At 43.7% G+C, this 22,500-nt stretch overlaps 31 non-coding genes across 31 annotated transcripts; all 31 read right to left on the bottom strand.

The window, feature by feature from the left end:
- Positions 1 to 412: 412 nt before the first annotated feature.
- On the bottom strand, positions 413 to 485 carry trnar-ccu (transfer RNA arginine (anticodon CCU)). Its single transcript has one exon. It is a non-coding gene; the product is annotated as a tRNA-Arg (tRNA).
- Positions 486 to 1,164: 679 nt separating this feature from the next.
- On the bottom strand, positions 1,165 to 1,236 carry trnam-cau (transfer RNA methionine (anticodon CAU)). Its single transcript has one exon. It is a non-coding gene; the product is annotated as a tRNA-Met (tRNA).
- Positions 1,237 to 3,068: 1,832 nt separating this feature from the next.
- Positions 3,069 to 3,140, bottom strand: trnam-cau (transfer RNA methionine (anticodon CAU)). Its single transcript has one exon. It is a non-coding gene; the product is annotated as a tRNA-Met (tRNA).
- A 199-nt stretch (positions 3,141 to 3,339) lies between these two features.
- On the bottom strand, positions 3,340 to 3,411 carry trnam-cau (transfer RNA methionine (anticodon CAU)). Its single transcript has one exon. It is a non-coding gene; the product is annotated as a tRNA-Met (tRNA).
- A 199-nt stretch (positions 3,412 to 3,610) lies between these two features.
- trnam-cau (transfer RNA methionine (anticodon CAU)) lies at positions 3,611 to 3,682 on the bottom strand. The gene has a single exon. It is a non-coding gene; the product is annotated as a tRNA-Met (tRNA).
- Positions 3,683 to 3,881: 199 nt separating this feature from the next.
- Positions 3,882 to 3,953, bottom strand: trnam-cau (transfer RNA methionine (anticodon CAU)). Its single transcript has one exon. It is a non-coding gene; the product is annotated as a tRNA-Met (tRNA).
- A 741-nt stretch (positions 3,954 to 4,694) lies between these two features.
- Positions 4,695 to 4,766, bottom strand: trnam-cau (transfer RNA methionine (anticodon CAU)). The gene has a single exon. It is a non-coding gene; the product is annotated as a tRNA-Met (tRNA).
- A 199-nt stretch (positions 4,767 to 4,965) lies between these two features.
- trnam-cau (transfer RNA methionine (anticodon CAU)) lies at positions 4,966 to 5,037 on the bottom strand. Its single transcript has one exon. It is a non-coding gene; the product is annotated as a tRNA-Met (tRNA).
- Positions 5,038 to 5,236: 199 nt separating this feature from the next.
- On the bottom strand, positions 5,237 to 5,308 carry trnam-cau (transfer RNA methionine (anticodon CAU)). The gene has a single exon. It is a non-coding gene; the product is annotated as a tRNA-Met (tRNA).
- A 473-nt stretch (positions 5,309 to 5,781) lies between these two features.
- Positions 5,782 to 5,853, bottom strand: trnam-cau (transfer RNA methionine (anticodon CAU)). Its single transcript has one exon. It is a non-coding gene; the product is annotated as a tRNA-Met (tRNA).
- A 199-nt stretch (positions 5,854 to 6,052) lies between these two features.
- trnam-cau (transfer RNA methionine (anticodon CAU)) lies at positions 6,053 to 6,124 on the bottom strand. Its single transcript has one exon. It is a non-coding gene; the product is annotated as a tRNA-Met (tRNA).
- A 741-nt stretch (positions 6,125 to 6,865) lies between these two features.
- Positions 6,866 to 6,937, bottom strand: trnam-cau (transfer RNA methionine (anticodon CAU)). The gene has a single exon. It is a non-coding gene; the product is annotated as a tRNA-Met (tRNA).
- A 470-nt stretch (positions 6,938 to 7,407) lies between these two features.
- Positions 7,408 to 7,479, bottom strand: trnam-cau (transfer RNA methionine (anticodon CAU)). Its single transcript has one exon. It is a non-coding gene; the product is annotated as a tRNA-Met (tRNA).
- A 741-nt stretch (positions 7,480 to 8,220) lies between these two features.
- trnam-cau (transfer RNA methionine (anticodon CAU)) lies at positions 8,221 to 8,292 on the bottom strand. The gene has a single exon. It is a non-coding gene; the product is annotated as a tRNA-Met (tRNA).
- A 1,285-nt stretch (positions 8,293 to 9,577) lies between these two features.
- Positions 9,578 to 9,649, bottom strand: trnam-cau (transfer RNA methionine (anticodon CAU)). Its single transcript has one exon. It is a non-coding gene; the product is annotated as a tRNA-Met (tRNA).
- Positions 9,650 to 9,848: 199 nt separating this feature from the next.
- On the bottom strand, positions 9,849 to 9,920 carry trnam-cau (transfer RNA methionine (anticodon CAU)). The gene has a single exon. It is a non-coding gene; the product is annotated as a tRNA-Met (tRNA).
- Positions 9,921 to 10,668: 748 nt separating this feature from the next.
- Positions 10,669 to 10,740, bottom strand: trnat-cgu (transfer RNA threonine (anticodon CGU)). Its single transcript has one exon. It is a non-coding gene; the product is annotated as a tRNA-Thr (tRNA).
- A 748-nt stretch (positions 10,741 to 11,488) lies between these two features.
- Positions 11,489 to 11,560, bottom strand: trnam-cau (transfer RNA methionine (anticodon CAU)). The gene has a single exon. It is a non-coding gene; the product is annotated as a tRNA-Met (tRNA).
- Positions 11,561 to 11,825: 265 nt separating this feature from the next.
- On the bottom strand, positions 11,826 to 11,899 carry trnar-ccu (transfer RNA arginine (anticodon CCU)). Its single transcript has one exon. It is a non-coding gene; the product is annotated as a tRNA-Arg (tRNA).
- A 134-nt stretch (positions 11,900 to 12,033) lies between these two features.
- On the bottom strand, positions 12,034 to 12,105 carry trnam-cau (transfer RNA methionine (anticodon CAU)). Its single transcript has one exon. It is a non-coding gene; the product is annotated as a tRNA-Met (tRNA).
- A 199-nt stretch (positions 12,106 to 12,304) lies between these two features.
- On the bottom strand, positions 12,305 to 12,376 carry trnam-cau (transfer RNA methionine (anticodon CAU)). Its single transcript has one exon. It is a non-coding gene; the product is annotated as a tRNA-Met (tRNA).
- A 755-nt stretch (positions 12,377 to 13,131) lies between these two features.
- trnam-cau (transfer RNA methionine (anticodon CAU)) lies at positions 13,132 to 13,203 on the bottom strand. The gene has a single exon. It is a non-coding gene; the product is annotated as a tRNA-Met (tRNA).
- A 199-nt stretch (positions 13,204 to 13,402) lies between these two features.
- On the bottom strand, positions 13,403 to 13,474 carry trnam-cau (transfer RNA methionine (anticodon CAU)). The gene has a single exon. It is a non-coding gene; the product is annotated as a tRNA-Met (tRNA).
- Positions 13,475 to 15,576: 2,102 nt separating this feature from the next.
- trnam-cau (transfer RNA methionine (anticodon CAU)) lies at positions 15,577 to 15,648 on the bottom strand. The gene has a single exon. It is a non-coding gene; the product is annotated as a tRNA-Met (tRNA).
- Positions 15,649 to 16,403: 755 nt separating this feature from the next.
- trnam-cau (transfer RNA methionine (anticodon CAU)) lies at positions 16,404 to 16,475 on the bottom strand. Its single transcript has one exon. It is a non-coding gene; the product is annotated as a tRNA-Met (tRNA).
- Positions 16,476 to 16,673: 198 nt separating this feature from the next.
- On the bottom strand, positions 16,674 to 16,745 carry trnam-cau (transfer RNA methionine (anticodon CAU)). The gene has a single exon. It is a non-coding gene; the product is annotated as a tRNA-Met (tRNA).
- A 743-nt stretch (positions 16,746 to 17,488) lies between these two features.
- Positions 17,489 to 17,560, bottom strand: trnam-cau (transfer RNA methionine (anticodon CAU)). Its single transcript has one exon. It is a non-coding gene; the product is annotated as a tRNA-Met (tRNA).
- Positions 17,561 to 17,759: 199 nt separating this feature from the next.
- On the bottom strand, positions 17,760 to 17,831 carry trnam-cau (transfer RNA methionine (anticodon CAU)). Its single transcript has one exon. It is a non-coding gene; the product is annotated as a tRNA-Met (tRNA).
- Positions 17,832 to 18,570: 739 nt separating this feature from the next.
- On the bottom strand, positions 18,571 to 18,642 carry trnam-cau (transfer RNA methionine (anticodon CAU)). The gene has a single exon. It is a non-coding gene; the product is annotated as a tRNA-Met (tRNA).
- Positions 18,643 to 20,757: 2,115 nt separating this feature from the next.
- On the bottom strand, positions 20,758 to 20,829 carry trnam-cau (transfer RNA methionine (anticodon CAU)). The gene has a single exon. It is a non-coding gene; the product is annotated as a tRNA-Met (tRNA).
- A 741-nt stretch (positions 20,830 to 21,570) lies between these two features.
- trnam-cau (transfer RNA methionine (anticodon CAU)) lies at positions 21,571 to 21,642 on the bottom strand. The gene has a single exon. It is a non-coding gene; the product is annotated as a tRNA-Met (tRNA).
- Between the last annotated feature and the right edge of the window lie 858 nt (positions 21,643 to 22,500).

Below are 22,500 nucleotides of genomic sequence, written 5' to 3'. Positions count from 1 at the left end.
CTAGAACTCACAATCCATGGCTTAGGAGTCCAGTGTCTTAGGCCACTGGGATACTGTGTAAACAGTATGACCTATACAAACTGTTGGAAGAGGTAAAAAAAATATATATAATGGCACTGAGACATGCCCATGAAACGACACATATTTTAAAAATGTTGTTTGCACTTAAAATAAACTGTTTAGCAGAGTATGGTTTCGATCCATCGACCTCTGGGTTATGGGCCCAGCACGCTTCCGCTGCGCCACTCTGCTCTCAGCCACTTCAGAAAAGACTAGAACTCACAATCCATGCCCATTTTAAAAAAAATGTTGTTCGCACTTAAAATAAACTGTTTAGCAGAGGATGGTTTCGATCCATCGTCCTCTGGGTAATGGGCCCTGCACACTCCCGCTGCAACACTCTGCTTCCATCCACCCCAGATGGGACTTGAACCCACAATCCCTGGCTTAGGAGGCCAGTGCCTTATCCATTAGGCGACTGGGGCACTGTCTACCTTTGGCAAATAGTATGAACTGATAGAAGCAGTAAATACAATGTGTACTGGATAGCACTGAGACACGCAAATGAAATGTAGCTTTCTAATTTCTGTTTGCGTTTCATTTTTGAAAAGAATCTGTTTAGCAGAGGATGGTTTCGATGCATCAAACTCTGGGTTATGGGCCCAGCACGCTTCCGCTGCGCCACTCTGCTCTCAGCCACTTCAGAAAAGACTAGAACTCACAATCCATGGCTTAGGAGTCCAGTGTCTTAGGCCACTGGGATACTGTGTAAACAGTATGACCTATACGAACTGTTGGAAGAGGTAAACAAAAAATTATAATGGCACTGAGACATGCCCATGAAACGACACATTTTTTAAAAATGTTGTTCGCACTTAAAATAAACTGCTTAGCAGAGGATGGTTTCGAGCTTTCAACCTCTGGGTTATGGGCCCAGCACGCTTCCGCTGCGCCACTCTGCTCTCAGCCACTTCAGACAAGACTAGAACTCACAATCCATGGCTTAGGAGTCCAGTATCTTAGGCCACTGGGATACTGTGTAAACAGTATGACCTATACGAACTGTTGGAAGAGGTAAAAAAAAAATTATAATGGCACTGAGACATTATGCCCATGAAACGACACATTTTTTAAAAATGTTGTTCGCACTTAAAATAAACTGTTTAGCAGAGGATGGTTTCGATCCATCGACCTCTGGGTTATGGGCCCAGCACGCTTCCGCTGCGCCACTCTGCTCTCATCCCCTTCAGAAAAGACTAGAACTCACAATCCATGGCTTAGAAGTCCAGTATCTTAGGCCACTGGGATACTGTGTAAACAGTATGACCTATACGAACTGTTGGAAGAGGTAAACAAAAAATTATAATGGCACTGAGACATGCCCATGAAACGACAAATTTTTTAAAAATGTTGTTCGCACTTAAAATGAACTGTTTAGCAGAAGATGGTTTCGATCCATCGACTTCTGGGTTATGGGCCCAGCACGCTTCCCCTGCGCCACTCTGCTCTCAGCCACTTCAGAAAAGAATAGAACTCACAATCCATGGCTTAGGAGTCCAGTGTCTTGTCCATTAGGCCACTGGTGCACTGTCTACCTTTGGCAAATAGTATGAACTGATAGAAGCAGTAAAAACAATGTGTACTGGATAGCACTGAGACACGCAAATGAAATGTAGCTTTCTAATTTCTGTTTGCGTTTCATTTTTGAAAAGAATCTGTTTAGCAGAGGATGGTTTCGATGCATCAAACTCCGGGTTATGGGCCCAGCACGCTTCCGCTGCGCCACTCTGCTCTCAGCCATTTCAGAAAAGACTAGAACTCACAATCCATGGCTTAGGAGTCCAGTGTCTTAGGCCACTGGGATACTGTGTAAACAGTATGACCTATACAAACTTTTGGAAGAGGTAAAAAAATATATATAATGGCACTGAGACATGCCCATGAAACGACACATTTAAAAAAAATGTTGTTCGCACTTAAAATAAACTGTTAAGCAGAGGATGGTTTTGACCCATCGACCTCTGGGTTATGGGCCCAGCACGCTTCCGCTGCGCCACTCTGCTCTCAGCCACTTCAGAAAAGACTAGAACTCACAATCCATGGCTTAGGAGTCCAGTGTCTTAGGCCACTGGGATACTGTGTAAACAGTATGACCTATACGAACTGTTGGAAGAGGTAAAAAAATATATATAATGGCACTGAGACATGGCCATGAAACGACAATTTTTTTACAAATATTGTTCGCACTTAAAATCAGCTGTTTAGCAGAGGATGGTTTCGATCCATCGACCTCTGGGCCCAGCACACTTCAGCTGCGCCACTCTGCTCTCAGCCACTTCAGAAAAGACCAGAACTCACAATCCATGGCTTAGGAGTCCAGTGTCTTAGGCCACTGGGGTACTGTGTAAACAGTATGACCTATACGAACTGTTGGAAGAGGTAAAAAAATATATATAATGGCACTGAGACATGCCCATGAAACGACACATTTAAAAAAAATGTTTTTCTCACTTAAAATAAACTGTTTAGCAGAGGATGGTTTCGATCCATCGACTTCTGGGTTATGGGCCCAGCACGCTCCCGCTGCGCCACTCTGCTTCCATCCACCCCAGATGGGACTTGAACCCACAATCCCTGGCTTAGGAGTCCAGTGTCTTAGGCCACTGGGATACTGTGTAAACAGTATGACCTATACGAACTGTTGGAAGAGGTAAAAAAATATATATAATGGCACTGAGACATGCCCATGAAACGACACATTTTTTAAAAATGTTGTTCGCACTTAAAATAAACCGTTTAGCAGAGGATGGTTTCTATCCATCGACCTCTGGGTTATGGGCCCAGCACTCTTCCGCTGCGCCACTCTGCTCTCAGCCACTTCAGAAAAGACTAGAACTCACAATCCATGGCTTAGGAGTCCAGTGTCCTAGGCCACTGGGATACTGTGTAAACAGTATGACCTATACGAACTGTTGGAAGAGGTAAAAAAATATATATAATGGCACTGAGACATGCCCATGAAACGACACATTTAAAAAAAATGTTGTTCGCACTTAAAATAAACTGTTTAGCAGAGGATGGTTTCGATCCATCGACCTCTGGGTTATGGGCCCAGCACGCTTCCGCTGCGCCACTCTGCTCTCAGACACTTCAGAAAAGAATAGAACTCACAATCCGTGGCTTAGGAGTCCAGGGTCTTAGGCCACTGGGATACTGTGTAAACAGTATGACCTATACGAACTGTTGGAAGAGGTAAATAAATATATATAATGGCACTGAGACATGCCCAAGAAACGACAAATTTTTTTAAAATGTTGTTCGCACTTAAAATCAGCTGTTTAGCAGAGGATGGTTTCGATCCATCGACCTCTGGGTTATGGGCCCAGCACGCTTCCGCTGCGCCACTCTGCTCTCAGCCACTTCAGAAAAGACTAGAACTCACAATCCTTGGCTTAGGAGTCCAGTGTCTTAGGCCACTGGGATACTGTGTAAACAGTATGACCTATACGAACTGTTGGAAGAGGTAAACAAAAAATTATAATGGCACTGAGACATGCCCATGAAACGACACATTTAAAAAAAATGTTGTTCGCACTTAAAATAAACTGTTTAGCAGAGGATGGTTTCGATCCATCGACCTCTGGGTTATGGGCCCAGCACGCTTCCGCTGCGCCACTCTGCTCTCAGCCACTTCAGAAAATACTAGAACTCACAATCCATGGCTTAGGAGTCCAGTGTCTTAGGCCACTGGGATACTGTGTAAACAGTATGACCTATATGAACTGTTGGAAGAGGTAAAAAAATATATATAATGGCACTGAGACATTCCCATGAAACGACACATTTTTTAAAAATGTTGTTCGCACTTAAAATAAGCTGTTTAGCAGAGGATGGTTTCGATCCATCGACCTCTGGGTTATGGGCCCAGCACGCTTCCGCTGCGCCACTCTGCTCTCAGCCACTTCAGAAAAGACTAGAACTCACAATCCTTGGCTTAGGAGTCCAGTGTCTTAGGCCACTGGGATACTGTGTAAACAGTATGACCTATACGAACTGTTGGAAGAGGTAAACAAAAAATTATAATGGCACTGAGACATGCCCATGAAACGACACATTTAAAAAAAATGTTGTTCGCACTTAAAATTAACTGTTTAGCAGAGGATGGTTTCGATCCATCGAACTCTGGGTTATGGGCCCAGCACGCTTCCTCTGCGCCACTCTGCTCTCAGCCCCTTCAGAAAAGACTAGAACTCACAATCCATGGCTTAGGAGTCCAGTGTCTTAGGCCACTGGGATACTGTGTAAACAGTATGACCTATACGAACTGTTGGAAGAGGTAAACAAAAAATTATAATGGCACTGAGACATGCCCATGAAACGACACATTTAAAAAAAATGTTGTTCGCACTTAAAATAAACTGTTTAGCAGAGGATGGTTTCGATCTATCGACCTCTGGGTTATGGGCCCAGCACCCTTCCGCAGCGCCACTCTGCTCTCAGCCACTTCAGAAAAGACTAGAACTCAAAATCCTTTGCTTAGGAGTCCAGTGTCTTAGGCCACTGGGATACTGTGTAAACAGTATGACCTATACGAACTGTTGGAAGAGGTAAAAAAATATATATAATGGCACTGAGACATGCCCATGAAACGACACATTTTTAAAAAATGTTGTTCGCACTTAAAATAAACTGTTTAGCAGAGGATGGTTTCGATCCATCGACCTCTGGGTTATGGGCCCAGCACGCTTCCGCTGCGCCACTCTGCTCTCAGCCACTTCAGAAAAGACTAGAACTCACAAACCATGGCTTAGGAGTCCAGTATCTTAGGCCACTGGGATACTGTGTAAACAGTATGACCTATACGAACTGTTGGAAGAGGTAAAAAAATATATATAATGGCACTGAGACATGCCCATGAAACGACACATTTTTTAAAAATGTTGTTCGCACTTAAAATGAACTGTTTAGCAGAGGATGGTTTCGATCCATCGACCTCTGGGTTATGGGCCCAGCACGCTTCCGCTGCGCCACTCTGCTCTCAGCCACTTCAGAAAAGAAAAGAACTCACAATCCATGGCTTAGGAGTCCAGTATCTTAGGCCACTGGGATACTGTGTAAACAGTATGACCTATACGAACTGTTGGAAGAGGTAAAAACATATATATAATGGCACTGAGACATGCCCATGAAACGACACATTTTCTAAAAATGTTGTTCGCACTTACAATAAACTGTTTAGCAGAGGATGGTTTCGATCCATCGACCTCTGGGTTATGGGCCCAGCACGCTTCCGCTGCGCCACTCTGCTCTCAGCCACTTCAGAAAAGACTAGAACTCACAATCCATGGCTTAGGAGTCCAGTGTCTTAGGCCACTGGGATACTGTGTAAACAGTATGACCTATACGAACTGTTGGAAGAGGTAAAAAAATATATATAATGGCACTGAGACATGCCCATGAAACGACACATTTAAAAAAAAATTTGTTCGCACTTAAAATAAACTGTTTAGCAGAGGATGGTTTCGATCCATCGACTTCTGGGTTATGGGCCCAGCACGCTCCCGCTGCGCCACTCTGCTTCCATCCACCCCAGATGGGACTTGAACCCACAATCCCTGGCTTAGGAGTCCAGTGTCTTAGGCCACTGGGATACTGTGTAAACAGTATGACCTATACGAACTGTTGGAAGAGGTAAAAAAATATATATAATGGCACTGAGACATTATGCCCATGAAACGACACATTTAAAAAAAATGTTGTTCGCACTTAAAATAAACTGTTTAGCAGAGGATGGTTTCGATCCATCGACCTCTGGGTTATGGGCCCAGCACGCTTCCGCTGCGCCACTCTGCTCTCAGACACTTCAGAAAAGAATAGAACTCACAATCCGTGGCTTAGGAGTCCAGTGTCTTAGGCCACTGGGATACTGTGTAAACAGTATGACCTATACGAACTGTTGGAAGAGGTAAATAAATATATATAATGGCACTGAGACATGCCCATGAAACGACACATTTTTAAAAAATGTTGTTCGCACTTAAAATGTACTGTTTAGCAGAGGATGGTTTCGATCCATCGACCTCTGGGTTATGGGCCCAGCACGCTTCCGCTGCGCCACTCTGCTCTCATCCACTTCAGAAAAGACTAGAACTCACAATCCATGGCTTAGGAGTCCAGTGTCTTAGGCCACTGGGGTACTGTGTAAACAGTATGACCTATACGAACTGTTGGAAGAGGTAAAAAAATATATATAATGGCACTGAGACATGCCCATGAAACGACACATTTAAAAAAAATGTTTTTCTCACTTAAAATAAACTGTTTAGCAGAGGATGGTTTCGATCCATCGACTTCTGGGTTATGGGCCCAGCACGCTCCCGCTGCGCCACTCTGCTTCCATCCACCCCAGATGGGACTTGAACCCACAATCCCTGGCTTAGGAGTCCAGTGTCTTAGGCCACTGGGATACTGTGTAAACAGTATGACCTATACGAACTGTTGGAAGAGGTAAAAAAATATATATAATGGCACTGAGACATGCCCATGAAACGACACATTTTTTAAAAATGTTGTTCGCACTTAAAATAAACCGTTTAGCAGAGTATGGTTTCTATCCATCGACCTCTGGGTTATGGGCCCAGCACTCTTCCGCTGCGCCACTCTGCTCTCAGCCACTTCAGAAAAGACTAGAACTCACAATGCATGGCTTAGGAGTCCAGTGTCCTAGGCCACTGGGATACTGTGTAAACAGTATGACCTATACGAACTGTTGGAAGAGGTAAATAAATATATATAATGGCACTGAGACATGCCCATGAAACGACACATTTTTAAAAAATGTTGTTCGCACTTAAAATAAGCTGTTTAGCAGAGGATGGTTTCGATCCATCGACCTCTGGGTTATGGGCCCAGCACGCTTCCGCTGCGCCACTCTGCTCTCAAGCACTTCAGAAAAGACTAGAACTCACAATCCTTGGCTTAGGAGTCCAGTGTCTTAGGCCACTGGGATACTGTGTAAACAGTATGACCTATACGAACTGTTGGAAGAGGTAAACAAAAAATGATAATGGCACTGAGACATGCCCATGAAACGACACATTTAAAAAAAATGTTGTTCGCACTTAAAATAAACTGTTTAGCAGAGGATGGTTTCGATCCATCGACCTCTGGGTTATGGGCACAGCACGCTTCCGCTGCGCCACTCTGCTCTCAGACACTTCAGAAAAGAATAGAACTCACAATCCGTGGCTTAGGAGTCCAGTGTCTTAGGCCACTGGGATACTGTGTAAACAGTATGACCTATACGAACTGTTGGAAGAGGTAAATAAATATATATAATGGCACTGAGACATGCCCATGAAACGACACATTTTTAAAAAATGTTGTTCGCACTTAAAATGTACTGTTTAGCAGAGGATGGTTTCGATCCATCGACCTCTGGGTTATGGGCCCAGCACGCTTCCGCTGCGCCACTCTGCTCTCATCCACTTCAGAAAAGACTAGAACTCACAATCCATGGCTTAGGAGTCCAGTGTCTTAGGCCACTGGGGTACTGTGTAAACAGTATGACCTATACGAACTGTTGGAAGAGGTAAAAAAATATATATAATGGCACTGAGACATGCCCATGAAACGACACATTTAAAAAAAATGTTTTTCTCACTTAAAATAAACTGTTTAGCAGAGGATGGTTTCGATCCATCGACTTCTGGGTTATGGGCCCAGCACACTCCCGCTGCGCCACTCTGCTTCCATCCACCCCAGATGGGACTTGAACCCACAATCCCTGGCTTAGGAGTCCAGTGTCTTAGGCCACTGGGATACTGTGTAAACAGTATGACCTATACGAACTGTGGGAAGAGGTAAAAAAATATATATAATGGCACTGAGACATGCCCATGAAACGACACATTTTTTAAAAATGTTGTTCGCACTTAAAATAAACCGTTTAGCAGAGGATGGTTTCTATCCATCGACCTCTGGGTTATGGGCCCAGCACTCTTCCGCTGCGCCACTCTGCTCTCAGCCACTTCTGAAAAGACTAGAACTCACAATCCATGGCTTAGGAGTCCAGTGTCCTAGGCCACTGGGATACTGTGTAAACAGTATGACCTATACGAACTGTTGGAAGAGGTAAAAAAATATATATAATGGCACTGAGACATGCCCATGAAACGACAAATTTTTTAAAAATGTTGTTCGCACTTAAAATAAGCTGTTTAGCAGAGGATGGTTTCGATCCATCGACCTCTGGGTTATGGGCCCAGCACGCTTCCGCTGCGCCACTCTGCTCTCAGCCACTTCAGAAAAGACTAGAACTCACAATCCTTGGCTTAGGAGTCCAGTGTCTTAGGCCACTGGGATACTGTGTAAACAGTATGACCTATACGAACTGTTGGAAGAGGTAAACAAAAAATGATAATGGCACTGAGACATGCCCATGAAACGACACATTTAAAAAAAATGTTGTTCGCACTTAAAATAAACTGTTTAGCAGAGGATGGTTTCGATCCATCGACCTCTGGGTTATGGGCACAGCACGCTTCCGCTGCGCCACTCTGCTCTCAGACACTTCAGAAAAGAATAGAACTCACAATCCGTGGCTTAGGAGTCCAGTGTCTTAGGCCACTGGGATACTGTGTAAACAGTATGACCTATACGAACTGTTGGAAGAGGTAAATAAATATATATAATGGCACTGAGACATGCCCAAGAAACGACAAATTTTTTTTAAATGTTGTTCGCACTTAAAATCAGCTGTTTAGCGGAGGATGGTTTCGATCCATCGACCTCTGGGGGTTATGGGCCCAGCACGCTTCCGCTGCGCCACTCTGCTCTCAGCCACTTCAGAAAAGACTAGAACTCACAATCCTTGGCTTAGGAGTCCAGTGTCTTAGGCCACTGGGATACTGTGTAAACAGTATGACCTATACGAACTGTTGGAAGAGGTAAACAAAAAATTATAATGGCACTGAGACATGCCCATGAAACGACACATTTAAAAAAAATGTTGTTCGCACTTAAAATAAACTGTTTAGCAGAGGATGGTTTCGATCCATCGAACTCTGGGTTATGGGCCCAGCACGCTTCCGCTGCGCCACTCTGCTCTCAGCCACTTCAGAAAAGACTAGAACTCACAATCCATGGCTTAGGAGTCCAGTGTCTTAGGCCACTGGGATACTGTGTAAACAGTATGACCTATACGAACTGTTGGATGAGGTAAACAAAAAATTATAATGGCACTGAGACATGCCCATGAAACGACACATTTAAAAAAAATGTTGTTCGCACTTAAAATAAACTGTTTAGCAGAGGATGGTTTTGATCTATCGACCTCTGGGTTATGGGCCCAGCACCCTTCCGCAGCGCCACTCTGCTCTCAGCCACTTCAGAAAAGACTAGAACTCAAAATCCTTTGCTTAGGAGTCCAGTGTCTTAGGCCACTGGGATACTGTGTAAACAGTATGACCTATACGAACTGTTGGAAGAGGTAAAAAAAAATATATAATGGCACTGAGACATGCCCATGAAACGACACATTTTTAAAAAATGTTGTTCGCACTTAAAATAAACTGTTTAGCAGAGGATGGTTTCGATCCATCGACCTCTGGGTTATGGGCCCAGCACGCTTCCGCTGCGCCACTCTGCTCTCAGCCACTTCAGAAAAGACTAGAACTCACAAACCATGGCTTAGGAGTCCAGTATCTTAGGCCACTGGGATACTGTGTAAACAGTATGACCTATACGAACTGTTGGAAGAGGTAAAAAAATATATATAATGGCACTGAGACATGCCCATGAAACGACACATTTTTTAAAAATGTTGTTCGCACTTAAAATGAACTGTTTAGCAGAGGATGGTTTCGATCCATCGACCTCTGGGTTATGGGCCCAGCACGCTTCCGCTGCGCCACTCTGCTCTCAGCCACTTCAGAAAAGACTAGAACTCACAATCCATGGCTTAGGAGTCCAGTATCTTAGGCCACTGGGATACTGTGTAAACAGTATGACCTATACGAACTGTTGGAAGAGGTAAAAACATATATATAATGGCACTGAGACATGCCCATGAAACGACACATTTTTTAAAAATGTTGTTCGCACTTAAAATAAACTGTTTAGCAGAGGATGGTTTCAATCCATCGACCTCTGGGTTATGGGCCCAGCACGCTTCCGCTGCGCCACTCTGCTTCCATCCACCCCAGATGGAACATGAACCCACAATCCCTGGCTTAGGAGGTCAGTGCCTTATCCATTAGGGGTACTGTCTACCTTTTGCAAATAGTACGAACTGATAGAAGCAGTAAAAGCAATGTGTACTGGATAGCACTGAAACACGCAAATGAAATTTAGCTTTCTAATTTCTGTTTGCGTTTCATTTTTGAAAATAATCTGTTTAGCAGAGGATGGTTTCAATCTATCGACCTCTGGGTTATGGGCCCAGCACGCTTCCGCAGCGCCACTCTGCTCTCAGCCACTTCAGAAAAGACTAGAACTCAAAATCCTTTGCTTAGGAGTCCAGTGTCTTAGGCCACTGGGATACTGTGTAAACAGTATGACCTATACGAACTGTTGGAAGAGGTAAAAAAATATATATAATGGCACTGAGACATGCCCATGAAACGACACATTTTTAAAAAATGTTGTTCGCACTTAAAATAAACTGTTTAGCAGAGGATGGTTTCGATCCATCGACCTCTGGGTTACGGGCCCAGCACGCTTCCGCTGCGTCACTCTGCTCTCAGCCACTTCAGAAAAGACTAGAACTCACAATCCATGGCTTAGGAGTCCAGTATCTTAGGCCACTGGGATACTGTGTAAACAGTATGACCTATACGAACTGTTGGAAGAGGTAAAAAAAAAATTATAATGGCACTGAGACATGCCCATGAAACGACACATTTAAAAAAAATGTTGTTCGCACTTAAAATAAACTGTTTAGCAGAGGATGGTTTCAATTCATCGACCTCTGGGTTATGGGCCCAGCACGCTTCCGCTGCGCCACTCTGCTTCCATCCACCCCAGATGGAACTTGAACCCACAATCCCTGGCTTAGGAGGTCAGTGCCTTATCCATTAGGGGTACTGTCTACCTTTTGCAAATAGTACGAACTGATAGAAGCAGTAAAAGCAATGTGTACTGGATAGCACTGAAACACGCAAATGAAATTTAGCTTTCTAATTTCTGTTTGCGTTTCATTTTTGAAAATAATCTGTTTAGCAGAGGATGGTTTCGATCTATCGACCTCTGGGTTATGGGCCCAGCACGCTTCCGCAGCGCCACTCTGCTCTCAGCCACTTCAGAAAAGACTAGAACTCACAATCCATGGCTTAGGAGTCCAGTATCTTAGGCCACTGGGATACTGTGTAAACAGTATGACCTATACGAACTGTTGGAAGAGGTAAAAAAAAAATTATAATGGCACTGAGACATGCCCATGAAACTACACATTTTTAAAAAATGTTGTTCGCACTTAAAATGAACTGTTTAGCAGAGGATGGTTTCGATCCATCGACCTCTGGGTTATGGGCCCAGCACGCTTCCGCTGCGCCACTCTGCTCTCAGCCACTTCAGAAAAGACTAGAACTCACAATCCATGGCTTAGGAGTCCAGTATCTTAGGCCACTGGGATACTGTGTAAACAGTATGACCTATACGAACTGTTGGAAGAGGTAAAAAAATATATATAATGGCACATGAAACGACACATTTTTTAAAAATGTTGTTCGCACTTAAAATAAACTGTTTAGCAGAGGATGGTTTCGATCCATCGACCTCTGGGTTATGGGCCCAGCACGCTTCTGCTGGGCCACTCTGCTTCCATCCACCACAGATGGGACTTGAACCCCACAATCCCTGGCTTAGGAGGCCAGTGCCTTATCCATTAGGCCACTGTGGCACTAGCTACCTTTTGCAAATAGTACGAACTGATAGAAGCAGTAAAAACAATGTGTACTGGATAGCACTGAGACACTCAAATGAAATTTAGCTTTCTAATTTCTGTTTGCGTTTCATTTTTGAAAATAATCTGTTTAGCAGAGGATGGTTTCGATCCATCGACCTCTGGGTTATGGGCCCAGCACGCTTCCGCTGCGCCACTCTGCTCTCAGCCACTTCAGAAAAGACTAGAACTCAAAATCTTTGGCTTAGGAGTCCAGTATCTTAGGCCACTGGGATACTGTGTAAACAGTATGACCTATACGAACTGTTGGAAGAGGTAAACAAATATGTATAATGGCACTGAGACATGCCCATGAAATGACACATTTTTTAAAAATGTTGTTCGCACTTAAAATAAACTGTTTAGCAGAGGATGGTTTCGATCCATCGACCTCTGGGTTATGGGCCCAGCACGCTTCCGCTGCGCCACTCTGCTTCCATCCACCCCAGATGGGACTTGAACCCACAATCCCTGGATTAGGAGTCCAGTATCTTAGGCCACTGGGATACTGTGTAAACAGTATGACCTATACGAACTGTTGGAAGAGATAAAAAAATATATATAATGGCACTGAGACATGCCCATGAAACGACACATTTTTTAAAAATGTTGTTCGCACTTAAAATAAACTGTTTAGCAGAGGATGGTTTCGATCCATCGACCTCTGGGTTATGGGCCGAGCACGCTTCCGCAGCGCCACTCTGCTCTCACCCACTTCAGAAAAGACTAGAACTCAACATCTTTGGCTTAGGAGTCCAGTATCTTAGGCCACTGGGATACTGTGTAAACAGTATGACCTATACGAACTGTTGGAAGAGGTAAAAAAATATATATAATGGCACTGAGACCTGCCCATGAAACGACACATTTTTAAAAAATGTTGTTCTCACTTAAAATAAACTGTTTAGCAGAGGATGGTTTCGATCCATCAACCTCTGGGTTATGGGCCCAGCACGCTTCCGCTGCGCCACTCTGCTTCCATCCACCACAGACGGGACTTGAAACCACAATCCCTGGCTTAGGATGCCAGTGCCTTATCCATTAGGCCACTGGGGCACTGTCTACCTTTTGCAAATAGTACGAACTGATACAAGCAGTAAAAACAATGTGTACTGGATAGCACTGAGACGCGCAAATGAAATTTAGCTTTCTAATTTCTGTTTGCGTTTCATTTTTGAAAATAATCTGTTTAGCAGAGGATGGTTTCGATCCATCGACCTCTGGGTTATGGGCCCAGCACGCTTCCGCTGCGCCACTCTGCTCGCATCCACTTCAGAAAAGACTAGAACTCAAAATCTTTGGCTTAGGAGTCCAGTATCTTAGGCCACTGGGATACTGTGTAAACAGTATGACCTATACGAACTGTTGGAAGAGGTAAAAAAAAATATATAATGGCACTGAGACATGCCCATGAAACGACACATTTTTTTAAAATGTTGTTCGCACTTAAAATGAACTGTTTAGCAGAGGATGGTTTCGATCCATCGACCTCTGGGTTATGGGCCCAGCACGCTTCCGCTGCGCCACTCTGCTCTCAGCCACATCAGAAAAGACTAGAACTCACAATCCATGGCTTAGGAGTCCAGTATCTTAGGCCACTGGGATACTGTGTAAACAGTATGACCTATACGAACTGTTGGAAGAGGTAAAAAAATATATATAATGGCACTGAGACATGACCATGAAACGACACATTTTTTAAAAATGTTGTTCGCACTTAAAATAAACTGTTTAGCAGAGGATGGTTTCGATCCATCCACCTCTGGGTTATGGGCCCAGCACGCTTCCGCTGCGCCACTCTGCTCTCAGCCACTTCAGAAAAGACTAGAACTCACAATCCATGGCTTAGGAGTCCAGTATCTTAGGCCACTGGGATACTGTGTAAACAGTATGACCTATACGAACTGTTGGAAGAGGTAAAAAAATATATATAATGGCACTGAGACATTATGCCCATGAAACGACACATTTTTTAAAAATGTTGTTCGCACTTAAAATAAACTGTTTAGCAGAGGATGGTTTCGATCCATTGACCTCTGGGTTATGGGCCCAGCACGCTTCCGCTGCGCCACTCTGCTCGCAGCCACTTCAGAAAAGACTAGAACTCACAATCCATGGCTTAGGAGTCCAGTATCTTAGGCCACTGGGATACTGTGTAAACAGTATGACCTATACGAACTGTTGGAAGAGGTAAAAAAATATATATAATGGCACTGAGACATGCCCATGAAACGACACATTTTTAAAAAATGTTGTTCGCACTTAAAATAAACTGTTTAGCAGAGGATGTTTCGATCCTTCGACCTCTGGGTTATGGGCCCAGCACGCTTCCGCTGCGCCACTCTGCTCTCATCCGCTTCAGAAAAGACTAGAACTCACAATCCATTGCTTAGGAGTCTAGTGTCTTAGGCCACTGGGATACTGTGTAAACAGTATGACCTATACGAACTGTTGGAAGAGGTAAAAAAATATATATAATGGCACTGAGACATGCCCATGAAACGACACATTTTTTAAAAATGTTGTTCGCACTTAAAATAAACTGTTTAGCAGAGGATGGTTTCGATCCATCGACCTCTGGGTTATGGGCCTAGCACGCTTCCGCTGCGCCACTCTGCTATCAGCCACTTCAGAAAAGACTAGAACTCACAATCCATGGCTTAGGAGTCCAGTATCTTAGGCCACTGGGATACTGTGTAAACAGTATGACCTATACGAACTGTTGGAAGAGGTAAAAAAATATATATAATGGCACTGAGACATTATGCCCATGAAACGACATATTTTTTAAAAATGTTGTTCGCACTTAAAATGAACTGTTTAGCAGAGAATGGTTTCGATCCATCGACCTCTGGGTTATGGGCCCAGCACGCTTCCGCTGCGCCACTCTGCTCTCAGCCACTTCAGAAAAGACTAGAACTCACAATCCATGGCTTAGGAGTCCAGTATCTTAGGCCACTGGGATACTGTGTAAACAGTATGACCTATACGAACTGTTGGAAGAGGTAAAAATGTTTTATAATGGCACTGAGACATTATGCCCATGAAACGACATATTTTTTAAAAATGTTGTTCGCACTTAAAATGAACTGTTTAGCAGAGAATGGTTTCGATCCATTGACCTCTGGGTTATGGGCCCAGCACGCTTCCGCTGCGCCACTCTGCTCGCAGCCACTTCAGAAAAGACTAGAACTCACAATCCATGGCTTAGGAGTCCAGTATCTTAGGCCACTGGGATACTGTGTCAACAGTATGACCTATACGAACTGTTGGAAGAGGTAAAAAAATATATATAATGGCACTGAGACATGCCCATGAAACGACACATTTTTAAAAAATGTTGTTCGCACTTAAAATAAACTGTTTAGCAGAGGATGTTTCGATCCATCGACCTCTGGGTTATGGGCCCAGCACGCTTCCGCTGCGCCACTCTGCTCTCATCCGCTTCAGAAAAGACTAGAACTCACAATCCATTGCTTAGGAGTCTAGTGTCTTAGGCCACTGGGATACTGTGTAAACAGTATGACCTATACGAACTGTTGGATGAGGTAAAAAAATATATATAATGGCACTGAGACATGCCCATGAAACGACACATTTTTTAAAAATGTTGTTCGCACTTAAAATAAACTGTTTAGCAGAGGATGGTTTCGATCCATCGACCTCTGGGTTATGGGCCCAGCACGCTTCCGCTGCGCCACTCTGCTTCCATCCACCCCAGATGGGACTTGAACCCACAATCCCTGGATTAGGAGTCCAGTATCTTAGGCCACTGGGATGCTGTGTAAACAGTATGACCTATACGAACTGTTGGAAGAGATAAAAAAATATATATAATGGCACTGAGACATGCCCATGAAACGACACATTTTTTAAAAATATTGTTCGCACTTAAAATAAACTGTTTAGCAGAGGATGGTTTCGATCCATCGACCTCTGGGTTATGGGCCGAGCACACTTCCGCAGCGCCACTCTGCTCTCACCCACTTCAGAAAAGACTAGAACTCAACATCTTTGGCTTAGGAGTCCAGTATCTTAGGCCACTGGGATACTGTGTAAACAGTATGACCTATACGAACTGTTGGAAGAGGTAAAAATATATATATAATGGCACTGAGACCTGCCCATGAAACGACACATTTTTAAAAAATGTTGTTCTCACTTAAAATAAACTGTTTAGCAGAGGATGGTTTCGATCCATCAACCTCTGGGTTATGGGCCCAGCACGCTTCCGCTGCGCCACTCTGCTTCCATCCACCACAGACGGGACTTGAAACCACAATCCCTGGCTTAGGATGCCAGTGCCTTATCCATTAGGCCACTGGGGCACTGTCTACCTTTTGCAAATAGTACGAACTGATACAAGCAGTAAAAACAATGTGTACTGGATAGCACTGAGACGCGCAAATGAAATTTAGCTTTCTAATTTCTGTTTGCGTTTCATTTTTGAAAATAATCTGTTTAGCAGAGGATGGTTTCGATCCATCGACCTCTGGGTTATGGGCCCAGCACGCTTCCGCTGCGCCACTCTGCTCGCAGCCACTTCAGAAAAGACTAGAACTCACAATCCATGGCTTAGGAGTCCAGTATCTTAGGCCACTGGGATACTGTGTAAACAGTATGACCTATACGAACTGTTGGAAGAGGTAAAAAAATATATATAATGGCACTGAGACATGCCCATGAAACGACACATTTTATAAAAATGTTGTTGCACTTAAAATAAACTGTTTAGCAGAGGATGGTTTCGATCCATCGACCTCTGGGTTATGGGCCCAGCACGCTTCCGCTGCGCCACTCTGCTATCAGCCACTTCAGAAAAGACTAGAACTCACAATCCATGGCTTAGGAGTCCAGTATCTTAGGGCACTGGGATACTGTGTAAACAGTATGACCTATACGAACTGTTGGAAGAGGTAAAAAAATATATATAATGGCACTGAGACTTTATGCCCATGAAACGACACATTTTTAAAAAATGTTGTTCGCACTTAAAGTAAACTGTTTAGCAGAGGATGGTTTCGATCCATTGACCTCTGGGTTATGGGCCCAGCACGCTTCCGCTGCGCTACTCTGCTCGCAGCCACTTCAGAAAAGACTAGAACTCACAATCCATGGCTTAGGAGTCCAGTATCTTAGGCCACTGGGATACTGTGTAAACAGTATGACCTATACGAACTGTTGGAAGAGGTAAAAAAATATATATAATGGCACTGAGACATGCCCATGAAACGACACATTTTTAAAAAATGTTGTTCGCACTTAAAATAAACTGTTTAGCAGAGGATGTTTCGATCCATCGACCTCTGGGTTATGGGCCAAGCAAGCTTCCGCTGCTCCACTCTGCTCTCATCCGCTTCAGAAAAGACTAGAACTCACAATCCATTGCTTAGGAGTCTAGTGTCTTAGGCCACTGGGATACTGTGTAAACAGTATGACCTATACGAACTGTTGGAAGAGGTAAAAAAATATATATAATGGCACTGAGACATGCCCATGAAACGACACATTTTTTAAAAATGTTGTTCGCACTTAAAATAAACTGTTTAGCAGAGGATGGTTTCGATCCATCGACCTCTGGGTTATGGGCCCAGCACGCTTCCGCTGCGCCACTCTGCTCTCAGCCACTTCAGAAAAGACTAGAACTCAAAATCTTTGGCTTAGGAGTCCAGTATCTTAGGCCACTGGGATGCTGTGTAAACAGTATGACCTATACGAACTGTTGGAAGAGGTAAAAAAATATATATAATGGCACTGAGACATGCCCATGAAACGACACATTTTTTAAAAATGTTGTTCGCACTTAAAATGAACTGTTTAGCAGAGGATGGTTTCGATCCATCGACCTCTGGGTTATGGGCCCAGCACGCTTCCGCTGCGCCACTCTGCTCTCAGCCACTTCAGAAAAGACTAGAACTCACAATCCATGGCTTAGGAGTCCAGTATCTTAGGCCACTGGGATACTGTGTAAACAGTATGACCTATACGAACTGTTGGAAGAGGTAAAAAAATATATATAATGGCACTGAGACATGACCATGAAAAGACACATTTTTTAAAAATGTTGTTCGCACTTAAATAAACTGTTTAGCAGAGGATGGTTTCGATCCATTGACCTCTGGGTTATGGGCCCAGCACGCTTCCGCTGCGCCACTCTGCTCGCAGCCACTTCAGAAAAGACTAGAACTCACAATCCATGGCTTAGGAGTCCAGTATCTTAGGCCACTGGGATACTGTGTAAACAGTATGACCTATACGAACTGTTGGAAGAGGTAAAAAAATATATATAATGGCACTGAGACATGCCCATGAAACGACACATTTTTAAAAAATGTTGTTCGCACTTAAAATAAACTGTTTAGCAGAGGATGTTTCGATCCATCGACCTCTGGGTTATGGGCCCAGCACGCTTCCGCTGCGCCACTCTGCTCTCATCCGCTTCAGAAAAGACTAGAACTCACAATCCATTGCTTAGGAGTCTAGTGTCTTAGGCCACTGGGATACTGTGTAAACAGTATGACCTATACGAACTGTTGGAAGAGGTAAAAAAATATATATAATGGCACTGAGACATGCCCATGAAAGGACACATTTTTTAAAACTGTTGTTCGCACTTAAAATAAACTGTTTAGCAGAGGATGGTTTCGATCCATCGACCTCTGGGTTATGGGCCCAGCACGCTTCCGCTGCGCCACTCTGCTCTCAGCCACTTCAGAAAAGACTAGAACTCAAAATATTTGGCTTAGGAGTCCAGTATCTTAGGCCACTGGGATACTGTGTAAACAGTATGACCTATACGAACTGTTGGAAGAGGTAAAAAATATATATATAATGGCACTGAGACATGCCCATGAAACGACACATTTTTTAAAAATGTTGTTCGCACTTAAAATGAACTGTTTAGCAGAGGATGGTTTCGACCCATCGACCTCTGGGTTATGGGCCCAGCACGCTTCCGCTGCGCCACACTGTTTCCATCCAATCCAGATAGGACTTAAACCCACAATCCCTGGCTTAGGAGGCCAGTGCCTTATCCATTAGGCCACTGGGGCACTGTCTACCAGTGTCTGCAAATAGTACGAACTGATACAAGGAGTAAAAACAATGTGTACTGGATAGCACTGAGACACGCAAATGAAATTTAGCTTTCTAATTTCTGTTTGCGTTTCATTTTTGAAAATAATCTGTTTAGCAGAGGATAGTTTCGATCCATCGACCTCTGGGTTATGGGCCCAGCACGCTTCCGCTGTGCCACTCTGCTCTCAGCCACTTTAGAAAAGACTAGAACTCACAATCCATGGCTTAGGAGTCCAGTATCTTAGGCCACTGGGATACTGTGTAAACAGTATGACCTATACGAACTGTTGGAAGAGGTAAAAAAAAAATTATAATGGCACTGAGACATGCCCATGAAACGACACATTTAAAAAAAATGTTGTTCGCACTTAAAATGAACTGTTTAGCAGAGGATGGTTTCGATCAATCAACCTCTGGGTTATGGGCCCAGCACGCTTCCGCTGCACCACTCTGCTCTCAGCCACTTCAGAAAAGACTAGAACTCACAATCCATGGCTTAGGAGTCCAGTATCTTAGGCCACTGGGATACTGTGTAAACAGTATGACCTATACGAACTGTTGGAAGAGGTAAAAAAATATATATAATGGCACTGAGACATGCCCATGAAAGGACACATTTTTTAAAACTGTTGTTCGCACTTAAAATAAACTGTTTAGCAGAGGATGGTTTCGATCCATCGACCTCTGGGTTATGGGCCCAGCACGCTTCCCCTGCGCCACTCTTCTCTCATCCCCTTCAGAAAAGACTAGAACTCACAATCCATTTCTGAGGAGTCCAGTGTCTTAGGCCACTGGGATACTGTGTAAACAGTATGACCTATACGAACTGTTGGAAGAGGTAAAAAAATATATATAATGGCACTGAGACATGCCCATGAAACGACACATTTTTAAAAAATGTTGTTCGCACTTAAAATAAACTGTTTAGCAGAGGATGGTTTCGATCCATCGACCTTTGGGTTATGGGCCCAGCACGCTTCCGCTTCGCCACTCTGCTCGCAGCCACTTCAGAAAAGACTAGAACTCACAATCCATGGCTTAGGAGTCCAGTATCTTAGGCCACTGGGATACTGTGTAAACAGTATGACCTATACGAACTGTTGGAAGAGGTAAAAAAATATATATAATGGCACTGAGACATGCCCATGAAACGACACATTTTTTAAAAATGTTGTTCGCACTTAAAATAAACTGTTTAGCAGAGGATGGTTTCGATCCATCGACCTCTGGGTTATGGGCCCAGCACGCTTCCGCTGTGCCACTCTGCTCTCATCCGCTTCAGAAAAGACTAGAACTCACAATCCATTGCTTAGGAGTCCAGTGTCTTAGGCCACTGGGATACTGTGTAAACAGTATGACCTATACGAACTGTTGGAAGAGGTAAAAAAAAATATATAATGGCACTGAGACATGCCCATGAAACGACACATTTTTTAAAAATGTTGTTCGCACTTAAAATAAACTGTTTAGCAGAGGATGGTTTCGATCCATCGACCTCTGGGTTATGGGCCCAGCACGCTTCCGCTGTGCCACTCTGCTCTCAGCCACTTCAGAAAAGACTAGAACTCACAATCCATGGCTTAGGAGTCCAGTATCTTAGGCCACTGGGATACTGTGTAAACAGTATGACCTATACGAACTGTTGGAAGAGGTAAAAAATATATATATAATGGCACTGAGACATGCCCATGAAACGACACATTTTTTAAAAATGTTGTTCGCACTTAAAATAAACTGTTTAGCAGAGGATGGTTTCGATCCATCGACCTCTGGGTTATGGGCCCAGCACGCTTCCGCTGCGCCACTCTGCTCTCAGCCACTTCAGAAAAGACTAGAACTCACAATCCATGGCTTAGGAGTCCAGTATCTTAGGCCACTGGGATACTGTGTAAACAGTATGACCTATACGAACTGTTGGAAGAGGTAAAAAAAAAAATATAATGGCACTGAGACATGCCCATGAAACGACACATTTTTTAAAAATGTTGTTCGCACTTAAAATAAACTGTTTAGCAGAGGATGTTTCGATCCATCGACCTCTGGGTTATGGGCCCAGCACGCTTCCGCTGCGCCACTCTGCTCTCATCCGCTTCAGAAAAGACTAGAACTCACAATCCATTGCTTAGGAGTCCAGTGTCTTAGGCCACTGGGATACTGTGTAAACAGTATGACCTATACGAACTGTTGGAAGAGGTAAAAAAATATATATAATGGCACTGAGACATGCCCATGAAACGACACATTTTTTAAAAATGTTGTTCGCACTTAAAATAAACTGTTTAGCAGAGGATGGTTTCGATCCATCGACCTCTGGGTTATGGGCCCAGCACGCTTCCGCTGTGCCACTCTGCTCTCAGCCACTTCAGAAAAGACTAGAACTCACAATCCATGGCTTAGGAGTCCAGTATCTTAGGCCACTGGGATACTGTGTAAACAGTATGACCTATACGAACTGTTGGAAGAGGTAAAAAATATATATATAATGGCACTGAGACATGCCCATGAAACGACACATTTTTTAAAAATGTTGTTCGCACTTAAAATAAACTGTTTAGCAGAGGATGGTTTCGATCCATCGACCTCTGGGTTATGGGCCCAGCACGCTTCCGCTGCGCCACTCTGCTCTCAGCCACTTCAGAAAAGACTAGAACTCACAATCCATGGCTTAGGAGTCCAGTATCTTAGGCCACTGGGATACTGTGTAAACAGTATGACCTATACGAACTGTTGGAAGAGGTAAAAAAAAATATATAATGGCACTGAGACATGCCCATGAAACGACACATTTTTTAAAAATGTTGTTCGCACTTAAAATAAACTGTTTAGCAGAGGATGTTTCGATCCATCGACCTCTGGGTTATGGGCCCAGCACGCTTCCGCTGCGCCACTCTGCTCTCATCCGCTTCAGAAAAGACTAGAACTCACAATCCATTGCTTAGGAGTCCAGTGTCTTAGGCCACTGGGATACTGTGTAAACAGTATGACCTATACGAACTGTTGGAAGAGGTAAAAAAATATATATAATGGCACTGAGACATGCCCATGAAACGACACATTTTTTAAAAATGTTGTTCGCACTTAAAATAAACTGTTTAGCAGAGGATGGTTTCGATCCATCGACCTCTGGGTTATGGGCCCAGCACGCTTCCGCTGTGCCACTCTGCTCTCAGCCACTTCAGAAAAGACTAGAACTCACAATCCATGGCTTAGGAGTCCAGTATCTTAGGCCACTGGGATACTGTGTAAACAGTATGACCTATACGAACTGTTGGAAGAGGTAAAAAAAATATATATAATGGCACTGAGACATGCCCATGAAACGACACATTTTTTAAAAATATTGTTCGCACTTAAAATAAACTGTTTAGCAGAGGATGGTTTCGATCCATCGATCTCTGGGTTATGGGCCCAGCACGCTTCCGCTGCGCCACGCTGCTCTCAGCCACTTCAGAAAAGACTAGAACTCACAATCCATGGCTTAG

This window comes from Oncorhynchus clarkii, chromosome 7, assembly GCF_045791955.1.
Source record: "Oncorhynchus clarkii lewisi isolate Uvic-CL-2024 chromosome 7, UVic_Ocla_1.0, whole genome shotgun sequence".
In the NCBI taxonomy this organism is placed as follows: Eukaryota; Metazoa; Chordata; class Actinopteri; order Salmoniformes; family Salmonidae; genus Oncorhynchus; species Oncorhynchus clarkii.
Note: the sequence above shows the minus strand (reverse complement) of the source record. Positions and strands in the feature narration are given on the sequence as shown.